At 47.5% G+C, this 22,929-nt stretch overlaps 1 protein-coding gene and 1 non-coding gene across 8 annotated transcripts in view; one reads left to right on the plus strand and one right to left on the minus strand.

Moving 5' to 3' along the window:
- Positions 1 to 22,929, plus strand: part of faf (ubiquitin carboxyl-terminal hydrolase-like faf) — a 758,782-nt gene that overhangs the window by 527,586 nt on the left and 208,267 nt on the right. The gene's annotated exons all lie outside the window — the stretch shown is intronic.
- Positions 12,323 to 12,395, minus strand: TRNAS-UGA (transfer RNA serine (anticodon UGA)). The gene has a single exon. It is a non-coding gene; the product is annotated as a tRNA-Ser (tRNA).

Below are 22,929 nucleotides of genomic sequence, written 5' to 3' on the forward strand. Positions count from 1 at the left end.
AACGCTCTCTGGCACGGTGTCGAAATGATGCTGATGTTGATGTGGCTTCACGCGCAGACGCACAGGGCACTTGGAGGCCGTTGTTCCGATCTCTGAGGCTTGTTGTTCTGCCAAGCCACCCTATGGAGACGACGCACCGCCGTGTTTGCGCGACGAAAAGTTGAAACGCTACGTTTTAACCGATGCGTACGCAATAAGCTGGTACGGTTTATGCGGATACAAAACACATTATGTTCAATGGCTGCTGAGTCGGGGATTTGACTTTATTACTTTTAAAACGAAACTACTGTTTAAGCGGGTACGGTTTAACGAGGTTTTACTGTATCATGACATTTTGTGCACCTGCAGCATAGTGTGCGCCAGTAAACATGCGTGCCAACAATTCCCGGAAAATGCCAATTTCAGTGGTCGTGGCTGAACAACGACAACTACCGAGAGTGGCTTGCACTGTACATGTCAAATCCACACAAGATAAAATGCAAAGTTAGCTGTAAGTGTTTTGACATCACTGCCATGGGCAGGAGTCGGCACTAAAAAGCCACCTAAGAAGTGCAAAGCATAGAGAGCACATGCAAGCCACCGGGAGTAACTGCATGATAAGGAGCTTCCTGACGATCTCTGAATGTCAAGCGAATGAACCACAGCCGGGGCCATCGCAGTCGTCAAACTTGATGGATGCATGCAAGAAGCATGAACTTGTGATTGACGCAGAAATTTTTTTGGACATTGAAGGTTATAACATCGCACTATTCATATCATTCGTCATCACAGGTGAATGAATTGTTTCAGAGGATGTTTCCAGACAGTGAGGTCGCACAATCTTTCCCATGCGGAGAGCAGAAGTGCTCGTATATCGTGTGCCATGGCTTAAGGCCATTTTTTCTTTCCTCTCTGTGGCGGGAGATAGAGAAAAGCGACTACTATGTTGTCTTGTTCGACAAGTCTCTGAATGAGAATTGCCAGCAAAAGCAAATGGATGTTCATCTAAGGTACTGAGATCCATCACAGTCGGTCACCGTACGCTACTTCACATCTGTGTTTATGGGCCATGCCAGGGCTGAAGATCTGCAAGAAAAACTACTTTGTGCCTTAGAACCACTTCCATTACATAAAATAGTGCAAGTATCAATGGACTGAACCAATGTGAATCCCAAGGCATTCAAAGGCCTGCAGGAGCACCTACAGAAGAACAATCAGGTGAGGTGCTTAGACTTGGGCAGCTGTAGCTTGCACACTGTGCATAATGCCTACAAGGCAGGTCTTGCAGCAAGCAAATGGAGCTTGGTCATTTTGCTCTCAAGTATGAGCAGGCTGCTTTATTTATGCACCTGCTCGGAGAGAAGACATTGTAGCTGTCACTGGACCAACTCTGCTTCCTCTCAAGTTCTGTGCACATCGGTGGATTGAGAACGTCCCGGTGATAGAGCGGTTTCTGCTTCTGTGGACATCAAAGAGTATGTGGAAGTGGTAAGAAGCAAGGAAGTGAACCTTCCCAAGTGTGCTTCTTTTCAGAATGTTTGTGACTTTCACTGTGACCCACTAGTGGTAGCAAACCTCAAGTTTGCACTTCCCATTGCGATGGCCTTCCAGCCATTTTTTACACACTTTCAGACAGATAACCCAGTTATGTTCTTTTTGGCAAGGGACCTTGAGAATATTGTCAGAAAATTGCTAACAAAGCTTTTCAAGTCTTCTGTTCTCTGTTCATCAGTGGAAATCAGTGGCCTCCTGTAGATTGACTTTGAAAATCTGAACAACCATGTGCCACTCGAGAAGATAGATGTTGGTCACACAGCCAAGAAGCTTATTAAAAGCCACACAGTAAGTGTGAAAGCTGCATTTGCATTTCGCATGCAGTGCAAGGCGTTTCTTCTAAGTGTCACAATAAAGATCCTGGAGAAGAGCCCCCTTTGATATCCCATTGTAAGAGGCCTCTCTTCACTAGACCCCAGGCAGATGTCATCGAAGCTGGATGAGTGTCTGGAAGGCTTAAAGAAAGTTCTAGATGCACTCATTTCAGCAGAGAGAATCCATGAGCATTCAAGGGATACTGTGCTTTCACAGTTAATTGAGCTGCTGCAGGAGCACAAACATGAGTTCCAGCTATTTAAAAGAAGCTTGCATACACTTGACAAATTTTTCTCTGAACTTTTAAAGGTTGGCTCAGCATATGCCGAGCTTTGGAGGGTTGGGAAACTGCTGCTTGCACTTAGTCATGGCCACGCAAGTGTAGAGAGGGGATGCAGCGTGAATTGCCAGGTTTCAGTAGACAACATGAAAGAAGTGTCTCACATTTCACTGCGCATTATCTGTGATGCTGTACGCATAGCAGGTGGCATTTTCAATGTGCCCGTCACAAAGGAATTGAGAGCATCTGTGGCTTCTGCGTGGAACCAATGCCGTGCCTTTTTGGAAACACAGAACAAGCAGGAGCGTGAAGGTGCGAAACAGAGGAAGAAACGCTGCATTAATGAAGAGATTGAAACTCTCAGAAGGAAGAAAAAGAAACTAGAAGCCGCTGTTGCCGAATTGACAGCTTCAGCAGACTTTTATGCAGAAAAAGCGGAGGCAACCAGTGACCTGGCTTGCATAATGAAGTGAAACAGCCTAAGGAAGACTGCCAAGAGCAAGTAGCAGGAGATCTTGGACATTGACGTAAAAATTCAGGAGAAGCAAAATGAGGCCACCTAAGGACTGAGGGATTGTTTGTGGCTTGGTTGATCTGCTTTAGCAAATAAATGTTTGCATCTTCTAACACACTGAAAGTGGTCATTTGTGTAATTCTGACAAGCAGTGGTGAATAATGGAAAAAGAAAATGAAGTATCGCTGGAGCCATAGTTTTGTCTAAAGACAATTTTCTTTGTTAAAACATTGGCTGCAGCGACAATCCCCATTTTCAGCGAATTCTCATCGTTTCGAGCCTCTGTCTTCCCCTGAACATCTGTCTATTTAGATTTCTAACAGAGAATGTGGTCCTTGAAAATCCACACACAGGGCCTTGAAAGTCCTTGAAAACCCTTGAATTTTTGTCATATACCCCAGCATGAACCCTGTACATACAAAGAGAAGGCTAGCATGGTAGCAAATTATGCATGGATTCTCCTAGCAGTACAAGCTATACCCGTGCCCATTGAAGGAAACTGGATTTGTTAATGGTGCAGGAAGATCATTCCAGAGTGATATGACGCGCAGGAGTGCAGATAATTAAAAGCTTTTGTACGCCCAAAAATGCGTGAAAAACTAACATGATTATGCAAACACCTAAACGTTTGCGGTGGATGCCATTAAGTCGTAGGGGCGAAGGCTTGCCTGTATACACTAGGGATGGAAGTGCTGCGCCAATTGCTCCATCTAGCGCCAAACCACCGAGCTGTGCTAATGTGCACCAAAACGCTAACGTCGAACGAAGTCACTGAATTTTCCAGGACATTAGTGTTCAGTGGCAACCACACGGCCATTTAGTATTCAGCATAATAGGAAGAAAAACAAAACGCCGACCAAAATAGTGCTGTCTAAAAATTCTTAAAGTTTCGGCTTCCCCCGCAGGAGCGTCTGCGTCAGCAGGCGTTTGGTGTGTTGCGACACCACATACCCGAGCACACGAGGGCTGCACCCTCCCGCGTGTAGCCATGCACGGCTTAGCCGTGTCTGGAGAAAGGGGGATCCTGGGGGTTGAGCTGATGCTGGGTGTTTGGACCTTTAAGGCCCCCCGGACGAAGCAACACACCAATTTGGCCTCTGCTTCATATAGACGGCACCCCCGGACTGACCGACACGGGGGAAATCGGTAGTTGCCTTTTCCTGTCTCTCTCTCCCTCCAGCCTTCGTCTTTCTCTCGCTTTCCACCTTTCCTGTCTTCTCCTGGCTTCTTTTTACTTCCAATTTTCCAGGCAACAAGGTTTCTGCATTAGCAAGAGCTCTGCAATTAGGCGCACCAAGCGCCTAATGAGCGGCGAAGCTCCCTCGAACGCTTCAAAAAGGGCAAAACCCCGGTTACAGGGCCTCGAAAGAGCTCTGTAATCTAATCTCTGAAATCTCTGTAAATATCATGTGAATAGCCAACCTAGGTTATTTCATATTTGCTTATAGTGATGACGTACAGCTGGCGTTCACAGGACCTGTACATACAGCCCCTGCAGCGTTCCCGTGTAGGGACGCTACAGTCCCTTCCATGGTGGGTGGCTGGCATTATTGCCGAAAATTGAATTCCTTTATGGCTAGCTCCTTCCCTCCGCTTCCTGATCGCCCTCAGAAAAGAGGGTGCACCGATGAAGTTTTCCAGTTCCTTGGAGATCAAAGACCGAACTTCCCACGTTACTATGTGATCCACTCAGAAAAATCCGATAAACAAGTATGAAACATTTCCCCTTTTATAGTTTCCAAGTCCTTAACTGATGTCCTTGGTCCAGGCTACAAGGTATCAAAGCTGGCAAGTGGTGATCTCCTGTTAGAGCTGCATGATCAGAAACAATACGAAAAGTTGCCCAGTCTAGTATCATTTAGGGGTGTTCCATTGACAGTAACTCCACACCGCACTCTGAACACCACCCGCGGCATTGTCTCGGATGATGATTTGCTCCAGCTGACAGAGGCTGAGCTCCTGGAGGGCTTCAGTGAGCAGAATGTTGTCAATGTGAGAAGAATTAAGATGAGAAGGGATGGAAAAGAAATTCAAACGAAACACCTAATACTCACATTTGCTTCAAGTATTCTGCCCGAGTCTGTAGAGGCCGGGTACATCAAGCTCCGTGTCAGACCATATGTGCCGAATCCCCTAAGATGTTTCAAATGCCAGTGTTTCGACCACAGTTCGCAGAGCTGCCGGGGCCGCCAAACATGTGCGAAATGTAGTGCCCTTGAACACGCCACTGAAGCTTGTAAGAACTCTCTCCACTGTGACGGGAATCACGCTGCGTACTCGCGGCCGTGCCCCTCCTGGAAGAAGGAAAAAGAAATTGTAACGATAAAAGTAAAAGAGAATATATCATTCAAAGAGGCACGAAGGCAGGTAGCATACCTGCCAAAGAAAAGCTTTGCCGAAGTGGCGCGTCAGGGGCAGCGTCACAATGGCCTCCAGCGGCTGTCCGACCCATAAGCAGTGAGTCGGCAGTTACGCCATCTGCCCCCACGGTGGTCGCAGCTAGTGCTGCTCCACCAACTGAGCAGAAGGGAGTATCAACCCCGAAGGTGGGCGCAGCTGAGACTGCCCCAACCTCCCCGGCCCCTTCCAGCGCTGGCAACAGTCGGCGCAGCCAAATCCCTCAGGGAGCCCCATCGACCTCTGGGCTGGTGGGCGCAGGGGTCTTGCCCTCCAAGGCGAGACTCTTTCGTGAAACTTCTCGCTCGCAAGAGCACGTGTCCGGCGCCTCACAAGAGGCAATGGACACTACACCTATCCTGAAGGCGCACCAAACGCCTAATGAGCGGCGAAGCTCCCTCGAACGCTTCAAAAAGGGCAAAACCCCGGTTACAGGGCCTCGAAAGAGCTCTGTAATCTAATCTCTGAAATCTCTGTAATTAATACTTCTGTTTCCGTATACACAGCACCTATTTACTTCAAATATGGATACACAAATAATTCAATGGAACGTCAGAGGTCTTCTTAGAAACCTTGATGACGTGCAAGAGCTTATCCAAAAACACAATCCAAAAGTGCTGTGTCTACAGGAAACACACTTAAAACCACAACACACAAACTTTCTCCGACTATATGTCAAGTATGTAAAGATCGCGATGATGCTGTCGTATCATCGGGCGGTGTTGCCATTTTTATTCATAATAGTATTTCCTCTCAGCGTTTACAGCTACAAACGCCCCTTGAAGCAGTGGCGGTTCGAGTTGTTCTGCTAAACAAACTTATCACTATTTGCTCGCTATATATACCCCCACATTACAAACTAAGCAAACATGAATTTCAGTCCTTTATAGATCGATTGCCAGAACCTTATGTTGTTCTGGGTGATTTCAATGCACACAGCAGCCTGTGGGGATACTCTCGTATCGATGCGCGAGGTCGTCTCATTGAACAGTTCCTTTTTTCTTCCGGTGCATGTCTGCTTAATAAGAAGGCACCTACATATTACTGTCTTGCAAACAAAAAGTTTTCTTCAATTGATCTTAGCCTAGTTTCCCCGTCACTACTGTCTGAACTTGAATGGGAAGTTAACAACAATCCTTACAGAAATGACCACTTCTCCATACCGCTAAGATCACGTAAAGAAAATGAATATCCACCACAGGCTCCTACGTGGAAGATTGACACAGCTGACTGGGAGAAATTCCGAACCCTAACTAGTATATCATGGGATGACATGTCCTCGTTAGGAATTGATGCTGCTGTTGAGTATTTTACAGCCTCTATATAGATGCCGCAGCAGAATGCTGTGGGGTTCTCCTCCGTGCTCTTGGGACAAAGGAACGACAACACAGTAGTGCCAACAATCACAAGGGCATTTATTGCATCTTTCATAGATCAATGCCTGCTAGCCGAGTTGCTATCCACAAAACATGCCGATAGGCGCGCGACAAATCTAGAAGTCCGACTCACCGCGACCGCATAGCGAGCGAATATGTTCGCCCCATGCTGGATCCCAACGCCTGGTCGTTCGCGTGTACAGTCACACCAACGGTGGTGCGTTCGAAGGCGGCCACGCGAGACAGTCTCGCAGAAGCATGGGTCGGCGCGCGCACGCGAGACGTCCTCGCTGTTAGCCGATCCGCCGGGAAAGAGACAGCCTGTTCTCCCCTGCGCCCCCAAGTAACCCTGCCGTGAGGCGGCGTTAGCAGCGCCATCTCTCACACTGCGCCCCGACCACATCCACCGCCGCAGGCATCACGCAGGCCGCGCGGCGAAGCCGGATTACAGGAGACGCGCTATGCGGGAAAAACATCAGGGGACGCGCGAGAGTGGCACATCCCCACAATGCATATCAGAAGTAAATGGCCTGGCATGCAAACGGCATGTCCCGTGGTGGAACGACGATTGTAGGGTCGCTCGTAAAAAACAGAACAAAGCTTGGGGGTTGCTACGCGCCTCTCCCACTACGAAGAATCTGTTTAACTTTAAGAAAGTAAAGTCCGAAGGCAGGAGAACCCGCCAACAGGCTAGAAGAGAAAGTTGGGAGAAGTTTTTATCGAGTATAAATTCCTATACAGATGAGCCCAAAGTCTGGAACAAGGTTAATAGGATAAGAGAGTGACAAACATATTCACTCCCTCTGGTAAACACACAGGGCGATACACTGAAAGACCCGGCAGACTCACTTGGGGAGCACTTTGAGCGAGTGTCAAGCTCAACGCACTATTCCCAATCCTTTCTTAAACATAAAGAAATAGTAGAGCGTAAGCCAATCATACGAAAATCCTTGCAGAATGAACCGTATAACCGGCCTTTCGGTATTGCCGAGTTGAGAGCTGCCTTGAAGACATGCAAAAGCACTGCACCGGGACCTGACAGAGTCATGTATGACATGATCAGAAACCTACATACTGACGCGCAAGTTACACTTCTTACACTATTCAACACTATTTGGGCTTCGGGATACCTCCCGTCCACATGGAAAGAAGCGATTGTGGTTCCTGTTCTAAAGCAGGGAAAAGACCCTCCCTTGGCAACAAGTTCTCATCCGATAGCTCTAACAAATTGTATGTGTAATATTTTTGAAAAAACGATAAATCGCACACTTATACATTTCCTTGAGCTCAACATTATGCTCGATCCTTATCAGTGTGGCTTCAGAGAAGGGCGGTCGACAACCAATCATCTGGTGCGCATTGAAGGAAATATCCGTGATGCATTTATAGATGGACAGTATTTCCTATCGATATTCCTTGACATGGAAAAAGCGTATGACACGGCATGGCGTTACGGGATTTCGCAAGACCTGTCGGAGATTGGCATCTGTGGAAATATGCTGAACATAATTGAAAGCTATTTTCGGATCGCAGTTTCCCCGTGAAAATCGGCAACGTATTGTCGCGACCTTTTATACAAAAAACAGGTGTACCCCAGGGAGGAGTACTCAGTTGCACTCTCTTAATCATTAAAATGAACACACTTCGTCCTTCACTGCCACCGGCCATTTTTTATTCCGTCTACATAGATGATATACAGATAGGTTTCACATCTTGTAACCTTACAGTGTGTGAAAGACAGGTACAGCAGGGCTTAAACAAGGTGTCCAAGTGGGCAGACCAAAATGAATTTAAAATCAACCCGCACAAAAGCTCTTGTGTTCTCTTCACAAGAAAGAGGCCTGGTACCTGATCCCTGTGTATAACTGGGTGGACAACAAATTCCCTTCAAGAAAGAGCACAAATTTCTAGGTGTTATTCTCGACTCCAGGCTCACTTTCATTTCACACATAAGATCTCTTAAAGAAAAATGTCTAAAAACCCTGATCTTACTTAAAGTTCTATCCCACACTACATGGGGTATCGACAAGAGGTGCCTCTTAAATCTTTACAGGAGCCTAGTTAGATCACGATTAGATTATGGTGCCGTAGTATATCACTCTGCTGCACCGAGTACGCTAAAGATGTTAGACCCACCCCGTTCATGATCTGGGTATCCGCCTGGCCACTGGCACATTTAGAACAAGCCCTGTTGAAAGTCTATATACCGAGTCAGATCAGCGGTCACTCCATTTTCAGAGAACGTACATCAGCTTTAACTATTTTCTTAAAGTTCTTCAAATAAGGAATATCCATGCTAATTACTTGACGTGTGAAACACTTTTTCTCAATAGACCCTCTATGAGACTTCCTTTCTCACTGCGTGCAAGAGAACTTAGCGCGGAAATGGATGTCCCAGTTCTCGAACATCGCCAAATGCCTCCAGCTAAGCTATTACCACCCTGGGAGTGGCAGGTGTTAGACTTTGACATATCCTTTGTAGAGGTCACAAAGCACGCTCCTGAGGTTGAAATTGCTATGCTTTTCCGGGAACTTCAATCAAAGTACAGCTGCTCCGAATACTACACAAACGCGTCAAAATCACATGCTGGTGTATCTTATGCGGCTGTTGGTCCCTCATTTTCTGAATCTGACATGTTGAATCCTTTAACAAGTATCTTCACTGCAGAATCCTATGCAGTACTGTCTGCAGTAAAACATATACAGAAATTAAAACTCGACAGAGCAATAGTATTTACAGACTTGTTAAGTCTTGTAAAAGCGCTAATTTCCTTACAAAACCATACCAATCCTGTTTTCATTGAAGTTTACTCGATCCTATGCAATATTTATGTATCACATAGACACGTAATAATATGCTGGGTACCTGGCCATAGAGGTATTGAGGGTAATGTACTGGCTGATAAAATGGCCACATCACTCACATCACTAAACACTTTTCCTACAGCTGCTGTCCCTGTCACAGATCTGAAGCCTTTCTTGCGTAAGAAACTGCGACAACACTGGCAACGCATGTGGTATTCAGAAATAAACAATAAACTACACATTATAAAGCCACAGTTAGGTGTTTAGCCCTCCCCAACAAAATCACGGCGAACAGATGTCCTTTTCTGCCACTTCAGAATAGGGCACACATTTGGTACTCACAATCTTCTGCTTACTGGAGATGAACCGCCAACCTGTGGTCGATGTTGTGAGAGGCTGACCGTCCTCCACATCCTCTTGGAGTGTCGCAAAGCCGAATCTGAAAGAAACATTTTTCTCTTGCATATCGTTATTGCATACCTCTTCACCCAGCTATGTTTCTTGGTAAGGAACCATTTTTCAACACCAAAGTAGTCCTCAATTTTTTTAATGAGGTTGTCCTACACGTTATGAGCCCAATAAATTCGCAGCGCATCCTCTTTCCAGTGGGTGCCCCTGTGATAGTTGTTTTATATAGCACATGCCTCCAGGCCCTTGTGTCTCCAGGGCTCTAACGAGGCCACGGTGCTCTAGTGAATTTTAGAAACTTATGCATTTTTTATATCGTATCATTATATTGAAATGCACTTCAATGCTCATAGTACGCGTCATTTGTCATCGCCATAATTTTATTACACGTACATTTTACGCACTTTACAGCGACTATATTTTAGGCCCCTTTACAGCCACGTCACATCGACCCCATAGAACCCATCACTCCACTGCAAAATCATTAACACTTGCATGGGACTCTTTGGCCATACCTGGCCCTTGCGCCAATAAAAACCACACATTCATTCATTCAGTTTCGGCTTCCACACGGAAGCTTTGTTCATTAAGCTGAGAGGCATAAAACCTTCAGCTTAAATCCACGTCAGTAATCGCTTCAGACATCTTGCGTATGTTGGCGGGAGATAGCCATCATTTCGATTAAGTATGTGTGCAGTTGTGTGGACAGTGAGAGATTCCAGATACTGTCGCTGCATACAATTATTTTCTTGCGCTATGACTGAAGCTTGGCTTTAAGTTGAAGTCGTGTTGCTTGGTTTCTGCGTGTTCAGCAAGTTAACTGTTTTCTTTTTTGCATGTTCTCCTTCAGGCCCCACTCAATTTGTTGTATTTATAATATACAGTTATAACAAAGTCAGTGGGACGGCAAAAGAATTTGTTGGAAGCGGTAATTCGATGTAAGCGACCACTCAAGAAGAGATAAAGTAGTCGAGCTTTAATTGTGGCACAACTGCGACAAAGTCAAAATACAATGTATTCAGTGAAGCAAAACTTTATTCAGGTGCAAGAAAGGCAGTGAAGTTTAGCTGTTTCAAGTTATACTGGGCGTGAGCAACCCCTGCTCTGATTTGACCAATTGGACGAGGTCGTGGTCGCCACCCATGCATTAAACCTTATTTTGCAGCAGGCATGGGTACTCCCATTTCTGCACCATAGTTGGCATTTCATGTGGCTCTTCGTCCGCCAGCTCTTCGTCCTCGTCGGGGCCACCGACGGGGTCAATTAAGATGTCCACATCCATCACTGGGGCGACCACGGGAGCAGCAGCGTCAGCTAACGCGAATGTCTCGAAGTCTCCTTCTACCTCTTGGCCAACAACTTTATGAACAGCCTTGTACAGATTGTTGCAAGTCCAGTTGTCACCATGCTGGTCATCATCAGGGTTGGTGACGACCCTGCGGGAAAAGCCAGCGTGCACATCATAGCAGTTGGTGACCTTCAAATGTGCGAGTTTTTTCCGTGAAAAGTTCTGCAAGTGGATTGCACCAAGCAAATCAGTGTTTTACCTCTTGCTGGCATCACACGCTGTGAGCATGCGCTGCAAAAGAGCCCTGCATTACAGCTTCCAGGTGGTCTTAATGATGCCCTGATCCATCGTTAGAAGTACTGCAGTTGTGTTTGCGAGCAAAAATTCCACAGCGATCGCCTTGAGGTTGTCGATTTTCCCGTGGCTCGGACAATTGTCAGTTCTGAAAAGCTCTTGCCGATTTTTTTAGTCGAACCATCTGTCTGGAAGGCGTACATAGTCTTAAAAAATAGCAGCACTTATCCATGCTTGCTTGTTACTTCTGTGGATGCATTCCTTGGGAATAGCTGCGTTTAGGAAGCACCACAGCTTCTCCACCTTCCCCAGTATTAACAAGGGAAGCTTGTTCTCGCCTGTTGCATTGGCACTAAACAGCACTGTGACATGCTCCTTCCTCTGTTTTCCTCCAGATGAGGATCCACCAGCGAGTGTGAACGTGCGATTCAGGAGCATCTTGTAGAAGAATGCAGCCTCATCTAGGTTGTAGATGTCTTTGTCTTCATGCTTTTTAAGCAGAGCTTGGAGCCGATGTTGGCACCATACGTCTACAGTGCCACGGCTCACAGCTGTGCTTTCACCAACGATTGACTTCGAGGTCGTGCCGTGTCGTTTCTTGAACCGCTCAAGCCAGCCATTGCTACACTTGGAATCTTTATGGCCGATTTGGAGGGCGAGAGATTCCGCTTTTGCAGTAAGTGCCGGTCCATGCATGGGGAGATCAGCACTCCTGGCGTTCTTCAACCACTGTAGAAGTACACCTTCCACTTCGGAGTATTTTGAATTGCGATTCCTCTTTCTCTTTGCCGAGAAACACTCTTCAAAGCCATCCAGCCTAGCTACCTTGTTTTTCAATACAGTTGATAAAGTAGACGGTGGTATGCCGAATTCCTTCGTGATGTCAGTTTTCTGCCAGCCACCTTTTTCCACTTCTTTTATCAGTGGAACTTTCTGCTCCAAAGTCGGACACTTGCGCCCGAAGACAGACGGAGCCATTTATCACTTTAGACCACAAATCATAAGCCAACAAACACTGACACCAGGAACAACATAGGGGAAATTACTTGTGCTTAATAAATGAAGATGAAGAAAAGATAATAATGGAAATTAGAGTGGATGAAAAAACAACTTGCCGCAGGTGGGAACCGACCCCACAACCTTCGCATTTCACGTGCGATGCTCTACCAATTGAGCTACCGCGGCGCTGTTTCCCCATCCACTTTCTTAGGTATTTGTGTCCTAGTAGAACCCTGGGGGTGTTAGCCAGCGCCACGACTCAGAATTCTTGGTGGTGGACGTGAAACATCCTTTTTGCCACAGGCGTCACGAGAATGTGATCTTTTTGGGTGAAGGCAACTGGTCAATAAACCCACACATGCTACCTGAAGGCATCAGTTTTGCTGGATTCGAGACCCTCATTATGTAATAAACGAGAAGAGACGGGTTTAACCGAAGGTCCTGATTTTTATTAGTCATATCATAAGCCAACAAACACTGACACCAAGGACAACATAGGTGAAATTACTTGGCCTTAATAAATGAAAATAAAGAAATGATGAATTAATGGAAATTAGAGTGGATGAAAAAACAACTAGCCTCTGGTGAGAACCGAACCCACAACCTTCGCAATTCGCATGCGATGCTCTACCAATTGAGCTGCTGCGGCGCTGTTTCCCCATCCACTTTCTTGGGTATCTGTGTGTCCTAGTAGAACCCTGGGGGTGTTAGCCAGCGCCACCACTCACATTCCTTGGCAGTGGACGTGGAACGTCCTTTTTGCTGCAGGCGTCACGAGAACGTGATCGTTTCGGGTGAAGGCAACTGGTCAATAAACCCACACATGCTACCTGAAGGCATCAATGTTGCCGGATTCAAGACCCTCGTTATTTAATAAACGAGAAGAGAGGGGGTTAACTGAAGGTCCCGATTTTTATTAGTAATATTAGTCAATGTCAATGTATTAGTCAATGTCACAAGCTGTCATGAACCATGTCTGCTGCGAAGAGCGGTTGTAAGCTCTCGTCCTTGTGCTGCTCGGATATTACAGTACCCATATCCAGAAATTCTGGGGACACAAAGGCGATGTATTCATCAAAATTGTCCGCATCACATTCGGTTGTTTGAAGTGGCATCCGAGAGAGACAATCAGCGTCAGCATGTCGGCGGCCACTTTTGTAGCAAATAACGAAATCATGTTCCTTTAGACGGGGAGGGCCCAGCGTGCTAGTCCTCCTGGGGGATCCCGCAGATTCACAAGCCAGCATGGCGAATGATGATCTGTTATCACAGTGAAGGGGCGCCCATAGAGATACGAATGAAACCGTTGCACGGCGAAGATGACCGCCAGACACTCTTGTTCGGTGACTGTGTAGTTGCGCGTGGAGCGGCTCAAGGACCGGCTAGCGTACTCACTGCTCACTGCTCACTGTCGCCAACATGCTCAACTAGCACAGCACCGATGCCTACGCTGCTGGCATCGGTGTGAATCTCAGTTGGTGATGAAGTATCAAAGTGGTGAAGAATTGGTTGGGATGTCGACAAGAACTTGAGCTGGCGAAACGATGAGTCGCAATCTGCACTCCACTCAAAGGGAACGCCTTTTTAGAGAAGACGTGTAAGGGGATGAGCCATGTCAGCAAACCGAGGAATGAATCGGCTTGGGCACAAGCCCAAGAAACTTCTTAACGGCTTGACAGAGTTGGGTACTCTAAATGCTTCTACGGCCGCAGTCTTTTGTGGATCTGATCGGATGCCTTCTTTAGCAATCAGATGGCCTAGCACAAGAGTTTGTTGTTCCCCAAAACAGCATTTTTTTTCATTGAGCACAGGACCTGATTTCGCCAAGCTGTTCAAGACCAAATCCAAACGTTTGTTGTGCTCACTAAACATTCGCCCGAAGATCACAACGTTGTCTAAGTAGCACATGAAAACTTACCATTTTAAGCCGCGTAATATCGTGTCCATGAACCTTTCGAACGTTACGGGCGCATTACGCAACCTGAAAGGCATCACGTTAGACTCGAATAGTCCGTCAGGTGTTACAAATGCTGTCTTTTCTTTGTCGTCCTTGTGTATAGGAATTTGCCAGTAGCCTGACCGTAAATCAATTGAGAAAAGGTAAGATGCCGCAAAGAGACAGTCGATGGCGTCGTGAATTCGTGGGAGCGGATATACATCTCTCTTAGTAACGGCATTTAGGTGACGGTAATCAACACAGAACCGTCACGTACCGTCCTTCTTCTTCACCAATATCACGGGGACTGACCAAGGACTATAGTCGGATACAACTTTAGAAAAAAGGAGGCGTTTACTCCTCCGAGGCGGGTGCGCCAATGGGCGCGCATTCTGGACCGACGTCATGCGCCGGACGGCAGGTGACTTCGCCGCTTCGGTCATCTGGGCGGGGCCTCCCCTTTTTTCTAAAGTTGTATCCGACTATAGATGATTCTCGAATGATGCCTTTGCATAGAATTTCTTGGACTTGATCGCTGATTATCTTGCGTTCTGAAGGGGACACACGATAGGGTTTTTGTCGGATTGGCTGGGCTGCTCCTGTGTTGATGCAGTGACGAGTTCTGGACGCAGGAATCGATGGCGGGCCATCGTGCTGCGCAAAGTCGAATACCGAGGCATGTTTCGTAAGCACGGCCATCAAAACTCGACGCTCGTTATCGCTGAGTGACTTATCAATCATGCAAAGTATCTTCGAGCTCCCGGGGCTCGAGACACTGGCTGCTCCTCCATCGGGGAGCTCTGTAAGTACTTCCACCGATACGGGCGAGTCTTCCTGAAACGTGGCAATCTTTAGGCCTTGAGGTAGCACTGCCGCTTCAGTGGACCAGTTTAGCGCCCACAGCCCCGCGCATCCGTTGGTCACTGAGACCACGCAGTGCGGAACTAACACGTTTTTCGTGAGGCTGTTCAGATGTACAGGTTCCATTGCAGCATCGAACGAGATAGGAGTTGGAGATGAACAGGCGACGGCAACACGCATCGCAGATAAGGCGGGCACAACTGTATCCTCAGACACGCACAACACTCTCTCCGGGCAAGCTTCACCATCAAAGAGCACAGGTGAAACACTGGTGTCGACACTGAGTTCTCCCGTCCGGCAGTCAACCTTCGCACCACACAAGTGCAAAAAGTCAATCCCCAGAATCACGTCATGCGAGGAGCGAGGAAGAACAGTAAACTCTGCATTAAAAACTTTCCCACCCAAAGACACATCCACGTTACACACACCAACCGGGTATAATGATTCACCACTGACTCCACGGAAACTTGTGCACTGGTCCCAACGAAACATAACCTTGCATCCCAGAAGGCCTTTAAACCCCACACTCATGACTGAGACAGTTGCTCCCGTGTCGAATAAAGCCATTGTAGAGACCCCATCAATCAGTACATGAACCTTATTCTTTAGCATGAAAATAGTTGGAGGCAGTTGAGTTGGCAGCACACATTTTCCAGCGACCTCACCTCCATCGGCCACACTGGCTAGTTTCCCGGCAGGGGCGACACGAAACGGCGCCGAGGCGATGGTGACGTGAATTGCGGCCGAGGGGATGGTGATTGGGAGGCTTGGAAGGCTGGTGGTGGCGTCAGAGTACGGTCAGAGGCAGGGGAGCGGTAGCGGTTCCGGGTTCTTTCTTCTCCAAAGTAGGTCTCCTAGGCGGTGCATCGGTCCTCTCGAAAGTGGCTTCCTGAAGTGGAGTCTCCTGGCCACTGAGTGCACAGTGTACGACCGCTAGACCGCATAGTCAGCGCTGACGATCCGTAGTTTGATGCTCGGCGTCGGCTACAGTACCTAGCTATATGGCCAGGCATGCCGCAGCAGTAACACACTGGCGAAGAATTGTGGTCTTCAGAATGCGGATTAAAGTGTTCTGCTGAAGACATCGGTTGAGGGTAACGATACTCTTCCCCTTGAAAGTCGTAGGTAGTGGCGAGTCTTCATGGACGAAAGTTGCGTGGGCGTGGATCAAAACGTTAAAGGGGGCGGTTCATTGCGTGGTGGTTTAGTTGTAATGTAATGCGGTTTGTCTCTGGAGCCGTTAAGATCCACGACGTTCACCGAGTGGTTCCAAGTGGCCGAAGGAGGTATCCAAAGAGTGTCTTGGAAAATGGAGGAGCTGCAACGTGGTGCCGCATAACGTGCCTGTCCGTCATGTCGCTGGAGCTCCTTGCGGACTATCTGGTGGATGGCGGACGAAAGGTCTAGGAGCGGAGGACTCGTGTCAACACTTGCTACAGTCATTACATTGGCCAGTCGTCCAAACTTTGGTGTAATTCGGCGAGTCTTCAGCGCCTTGAACGTACGGCAGTGCCGTATCAGTTCTGACACAGTGTTCAAGTTCTCTTTACCAATGAGGAAGTTGTGCACATCTTCCGCTAATCCTTTTAGCACGTGCTCCACTTTATCTTCCTCTGTCATTTAAGGGTTGACGGTTCAGCACAGCTTCAAAATTTCTTCGATATAGGTAGCGCAAGTCTCGCCGGGTACCTGAGCTCTCTGGGCTAATGTGAGTTCCGCACGTTTCCTCTTTGCGTCCGAGTCACCGAAACACTTTTTAATCTCCTCAACGAAGCGTGTCCATGTAGTTAGCATGTCTACGTGGTTGTCATACCATACCAACGCCGTGCCGGCCAAGAAGAAAACAATGTTCCTAAGCTGACTGGCGGCGTTCCAGTTATTGTATTGGCTTGCCCTTTCGTAATGGGATAGCCACTCATCCACATCTTCCTCTGCCTTCGCCGAGAACGTGCGTGGCTCTCGGTAGCGCTGGACAGGGACTGGGCTCGCCGACGCACTGCTGGTGAGGGTATTTTGCTCTGTGGCCATGATTGAGCGCGACGGCTAAAGTCTGGCGAGGCGACGGCTTCGGCGTAGCTCTTGTGCTGGTGCCTCCGTTGTAGGTCGTGGGAGTTACCCCGCACCTCCACCAAATGTTACACACGAGGTGTTTAATGCAGAACCATATGAATCTGGTTTATAGGCGTGCGGTTGTTGAAGAGCGGTCTCGCGGCAGCTTGGCCAACGTCGTTCTCTTCTGTCTTTCATCTGGTTGTCTGCGCGGCAGGCGTGGTTCATGACAGCTTGTGACAATATCGTAAGCCAACAAACACTGCATGACACCAAGGACAACATAGGGAAAATTACTTGTGCCTAATAAATGAAAATAAAAAAACGATAAATTAATGGAAATTAGAGTGGATGAAAAAACAACTTGCCGCAGGTGGGTACCGAACCCACAACCTTAGGATTTCGCGTCAGTATTTGTTGGCTTATGATATGACTAATAAAAATCAGGACCATCGGTTAACCCCCTCTCTTCTCGTTTATTGCATAACGAGGGTCTCGAATCCGGCAACATTGATGCCTTCAGGTAGCATGTGTGGGTTTATTGACCAATTGCCTTCACCCAAAAAGATCACGTTCTCGTGACGCCTGCGGCAAAAAGGACGTTCCACGTCCACCACCAAGGAATGTGAGTAGTGGCGCTGGCTAACACACCCAGGGTTCTACTAGGACACATAAATACCCAAGAAAGTAAATGGGGAAACAGCGCCGCAGTAGCTCAATTGATGGAGCATCGCACGCGAAATGTGAAAGTTGTGGGTTCGGTTCCCACCTGCGGCAAGTTGTTTTTTCATCCACTCTAATATCCACTAATTTATCGTTTCTTTTCATTTATTAAGCACAAGTAATTTCCCCTATGTTGTCCTTGGTGTCAGTGTTTCTTGGCTTTGACTAATAAAAATTGGGACCTTCGGTTAACCCCCTCTCTTCTCGTTTGTAGACACAAAAGCACACGCGAGGCACGCCTAACGAAGCACTCCGAATTACGCACAATCACATGGTCTGCAGCACGGATCCAAACACACTTGCCATCGGCGCCGAAGTGACTGAACGCGGTGGGCGACGCAGAAGGCAGAAGCTTCAAAACGTCATCAACGCATCTTGCTTTCCTCGTCTGGCTATTGTTGCAATGGTGGGCTTGGTATCAGCTTCGCATGTAGCAGAAGGCAGGCGATCGGAGTTGTAGAGACCAAGAAGCAGGAACCGCTGAAGGGCAATCGTTGGTGAAAAATTGTGCTTGGGAGGGCAGGCCTGAAGAGGGCAGCTTTGGAAGAGCAGCGACGTCAAGACTGACGGCGAGAAGGCGAGGAGTTGACGTGAAGGCGAGTCAGAGGAGTGACTGGCGTCCAAACGGCTTGCAGACTGGAGAGTGAATGACAAGGAAAAGGCAGTGGGCCGCTTTTATAGAGAGTGGTGCGAAGGTCACGGAAGACTACGAGAGGATCGTGCTGGAAAGCGCTGTGAAAGCTGCAGCTCGAGTCTGAGGTTATGTTTGTTGTGCTCAAAAAACCATTAGCCACTCATCTTAGGTATGCAGCATGATCGTGAAAACTGAACGGTTTTGCATAATCACGGCGCTGCAGCCATGAAGTTTGCGAAGCGAGTTTTTCAGCGCACCGTTGTTGACGACACTGTGCTAATTTTATGGTTCGAGTGTCGACATTCGTGCACCGTCACGTCCGTGCCATTGACAAATGTCGAGGAACAAAATTCAGTGACCCTACCACACATTTAGACCATTTGTCTGAAGTCGGATGGCACGAATCGAGCATGACCGCCTCGAGAAAATTGCCAGCGAAACACCAGCTTGCAATGACCCACCATCTTGACAGCCTGACTCGCCGCTTGCTTCGCTCAGATTTTTTTTTGTTTTCGGCAAGTTATCAGTCGATTTGTACCGTCAAAAGTGCAAGGAAGCTAGGAGTGGTGTTTTATTTCAATGCAGGTCTATTACGGGGAGCAACAAGCAAATTTCTAGACCAGCTTTCTTAAAATTGTCTTCCCTATTCGTTAACGTAGCTCCTCGCGTCGAACATGGCACTTACAATCAGAGAGACACTTATTTTGTGCTTTTCATCAGGTTTCAGCACCGGATAGAGCAGTAAAGCTTTCCTCGTCGAGTGCAGACCACGGAATACTATGACGCTAGTCTACCCAAGGTCTTTTGGCCACTTTTCAGCATCCAAGAGACCACGGTTTTCTGGCATCGTAAAGTGTCACGAAAACTTTATTTTCGTGTGGATTCTATCACGGGTGACACCAGCGATGCTATTGTGACTGAGATTAACGGTTTGGGTGCACTGCACCATGGAATTTGACAGCTTCCGTTCACTCGGCAGTAAAAAGCTGGGAGCAGTTGGCACTCACTTGGTACCCGTTACTAGGCATTCATCGGTCGTGGGTTTGGTATTTTTCTATCCTGTGCTGTGGCTGCATGACACAAATTCGGCGACGGTAATAATTTGACACTGCATGCGCAAAAGGGTCACCGCTGTCAATGCTTCCCCTTGCCACTTCGCTCTAAGCAAGTCAAGCTCTTCGTGCACTTTGAGTAATGTGGCTTAAAATGCATGCATATGGGTCAGGACTGGAACAAATTTTTAATAAAGCGATATTTCGAGTAAAGTGGTGTCGTTACAACAAGGGATTACTGTATAATGTATTTTTTGGCTGCTCTCTTGTAGTTCTGCAAGACAAGCTAAAGCAATACATTTCAATGTCTGTGTCCTTGGAGTGCGACTGTGTTTGGTGGTGCATTTTAACTTGACTGAAGGAAAACGTAAATCATTCGTGCTATACCATGCATTATAAATGTTTTTCATTCGCATTTGCATAGTATTTTAACCAGCTACAGATGACTTGAACTGGCGCTTTTTTTTTTTTATGGGGCAGTTGGGTAAGAAAGTCGCACTCTCAGCTGAATTAACAAGTCGTACCAGTCTGTTCTTAGTATACTGAAGGCACTGGGCAGTGGCCATGGTGCTGGTGAGAGAGAAGAAGATGATGAGAAGCGCTTGCTTCCCCGTTTTGCCATAGCACCGACCTTTTTCAGCCTACCCCGACAAACGTATAACTAGTGCTGCTAGGCGAACACCCCCATTGCATTTGGTGGAGCTGCTGAATTCCTCTTTGATGTCCTAGAACTCTGCAGTTGGATGCTACCACCAGCTATTGCAATGGATGATGCAGGACCATTCCAGGCTGCTGCTCCCATGCCCCTGGCCATCATCTGCGCCGGCGTCATCCGTCGGCGCAATCCGGCTATATTTAGCAGCACAAACGACCACGACATGGAAGACTGGATCACCAAATATAACCGTGTAAGCGCCTCTAATATGTGGGACAACCGCGCCAAGCTCACAAATGTGATCTTTTACTTGACTGGCGTGACCAATCTATGGTTCCATGATCACGAATACAATTTTTCCACCTGGTCGACTTTCACAACTTTCGCAGCAGTCTTCGGCCGTCCCGCCGTACAGCGGCTTCGCGCTGAGCAGCGCTTGCATGGTCGAGCTCAACGCCAGTACGAGACCTTCACCAGCTACATTGAAGACATGCTCTGGCTCTGCAAGCGTGTCAACTCATCTATAGAGGAAGCTGACAAGATCAAGCACAATCTGAAAGGCATCAAGGACCATGCCTTCTAGATGCTTGTCACGAAGTGTCCTCGGATGATTGCCTAGGTCATACAGCTTTGTCAGCAGTACGACGAACTACGCAAGCAGCGCGCATAAACATGCGCTGCTCAGCTGGACACCACAGATCTATCTCCGTTGGATTTTGGCCACGACACTGCCGACAGCTCTGCCCTAATACTGAAGATAAAGCAGTTCAACTGCCAGGAAGTCACATGCCAGCTCTCTCTGGCGAATAGGGTACACAAGCCATCAACAACCTTGCCTCCTTTGCTTCATCACATCATTCAGACGCAAGTTGCCACGGCGCTGCCACCTCCTGGTGCCTACCAGACCACCAGTACCTTCCATGTGCCGCCACCACCTTCACAACCGATTCTCGTCCCTTACTTGGCCGCCGACACCCCTGTCGTCAACCCGTGGCGAATACCTGATAACCAGCCATTATGCTATTCTTGCCAATTTCTGGGCCATGTAGCACGATTCTGCCGCCATCGCAACCACCATTTACACCGTTTACCTGACAGTGAGCTCAAGCTACAGGCCTGCTCAACTTCCGTGTCAGGACCTATGTAATCTTTCTCCGGACTCGTCTTACAGTTGCCACCTCTTCAGTTCACTTCGGTCACCTTTCCCACATCGCCGATCCATTTCCCCAATGGTTCGCCGACCCAGCCGAGCCCGAGAGGAAAATTAACAGTCGCAGTTCCAAAGGCAAGAACTGCATTTCCGTCGAACATTTCAAGACCTCATTCTTTCCTGACGAACGAAATTGAACTGTCCGTAGACAGCGTCACCGTACACGCACTTATTGACACCAGAGCCATCGTTTCTATTATTAGTGAGAAGCTTTGCCGCAATTTGAACAAAGTGACCATTCCCCTTACTTCTCTTCCTCTGCATACAACGACCTCGCATCACATTCAGCCTTCGGCATCGTGTACAGCCCGAGTCGTCATTCAAAACGTTATGCATGTTATTGAATTTGTCGTCCTATCTCGTTTCTCGCACGACGTTATTCCTGGATGAAATTTCCTATCTGTCAATCAAGCTCTTATCTACTGCGCTCGTGCCAAACTTACGTTATCAGTACCGTGCTTTGACCTTGACACCATCATTCTCCTAAAGTTGTTGCTGCCTCTGACATCAATATCGCACCTTTCTCCGCCGCTCTGGTTCCTGTGTAATGTAACTCTGCTGCGAACTCATCTGTTCTGTTTATGCCGTCGGCCACTTGTGCGCACTGCCGGAACTTTCTGCTTCCGTTTGCTGTCGTCACTTTTTGCCAAGGTTCTGCTGCCCTTTACATGTGCAATCTGTCTGCCTGGCCATCATCCCTACTCCGCGGCAAGTGCCTGAGTACCTCTGAACCTTTCGATTGCGTTCTCCCGGCCACCAACGTTTGGTGATACGGCATTACTTCCGAATTGTGCCGTCACTTCTCCCGCCGCGACCGATGCCCCTGTAGACGTCTTCGCTCGTGCCGTCGAAGCAGAACTCACACCTGAGCAGCACATAGAAATCATCAAGCTCCTCCAACGTTTTCGTTCCTCATTTGACATTGACCAACTATCCTTGGGCTGAGCGTCCACAGTCATTCACCGTATCAACACCGGTCAACAAACACCATTGTGCCAGTGTTCGTATCGTGTGTTGGCTGCTGAACGCTGGGTCATCGTCCAGTATATTGACGACATGCTGGAGTGTGGCATCATCCAGCCCTCTAACAGTCCCTGGGCATCTCCGGTTGTCTCCAGGGAACTCCAACTACCCCTGTCACACTAGCTTATTCCAGTTTGCACCTGCAAATTTCCTCATTTCATCACCACCTTATTTAATTTTGGCTGCACATTCCTCCATTTAGCACCCACTCTGTTGACTCTCTCATTAAGAAGTAAATCAAACATGTTTCCTGAGTACTTTAACTCTTTCCCTGGAATGGGGAAAATGAGAGTTTTTTGTAGGCACCCCATGTTTCTTTCTGCAGGAACTACTGCACTCAATATTTTACGTAATTCATAAAGAAAAAGCAGAATGAATGTACTTTTCACTCGTAAAACTTTTATTAACGAGATGTATGTCATAAAAAAGACATAAATTGCCGCACTCAAGATTTTGGAATAAAATTGAACAAAGTTTGTAAAGACACGCTTGTATTTACCAAGAAAAATAATGAACAAAAAATACTATACAAAATGTATTGCCTTTTACAGTTGAACCCGACTATATCGAACCCATG

This window comes from Dermacentor albipictus, chromosome 1 (assembly GCF_038994185.2).
Source record: "Dermacentor albipictus isolate Rhodes 1998 colony chromosome 1, USDA_Dalb.pri_finalv2, whole genome shotgun sequence".
NCBI classification, from domain to species: Eukaryota; Metazoa; Arthropoda; class Arachnida; order Ixodida; family Ixodidae; genus Dermacentor; species Dermacentor albipictus.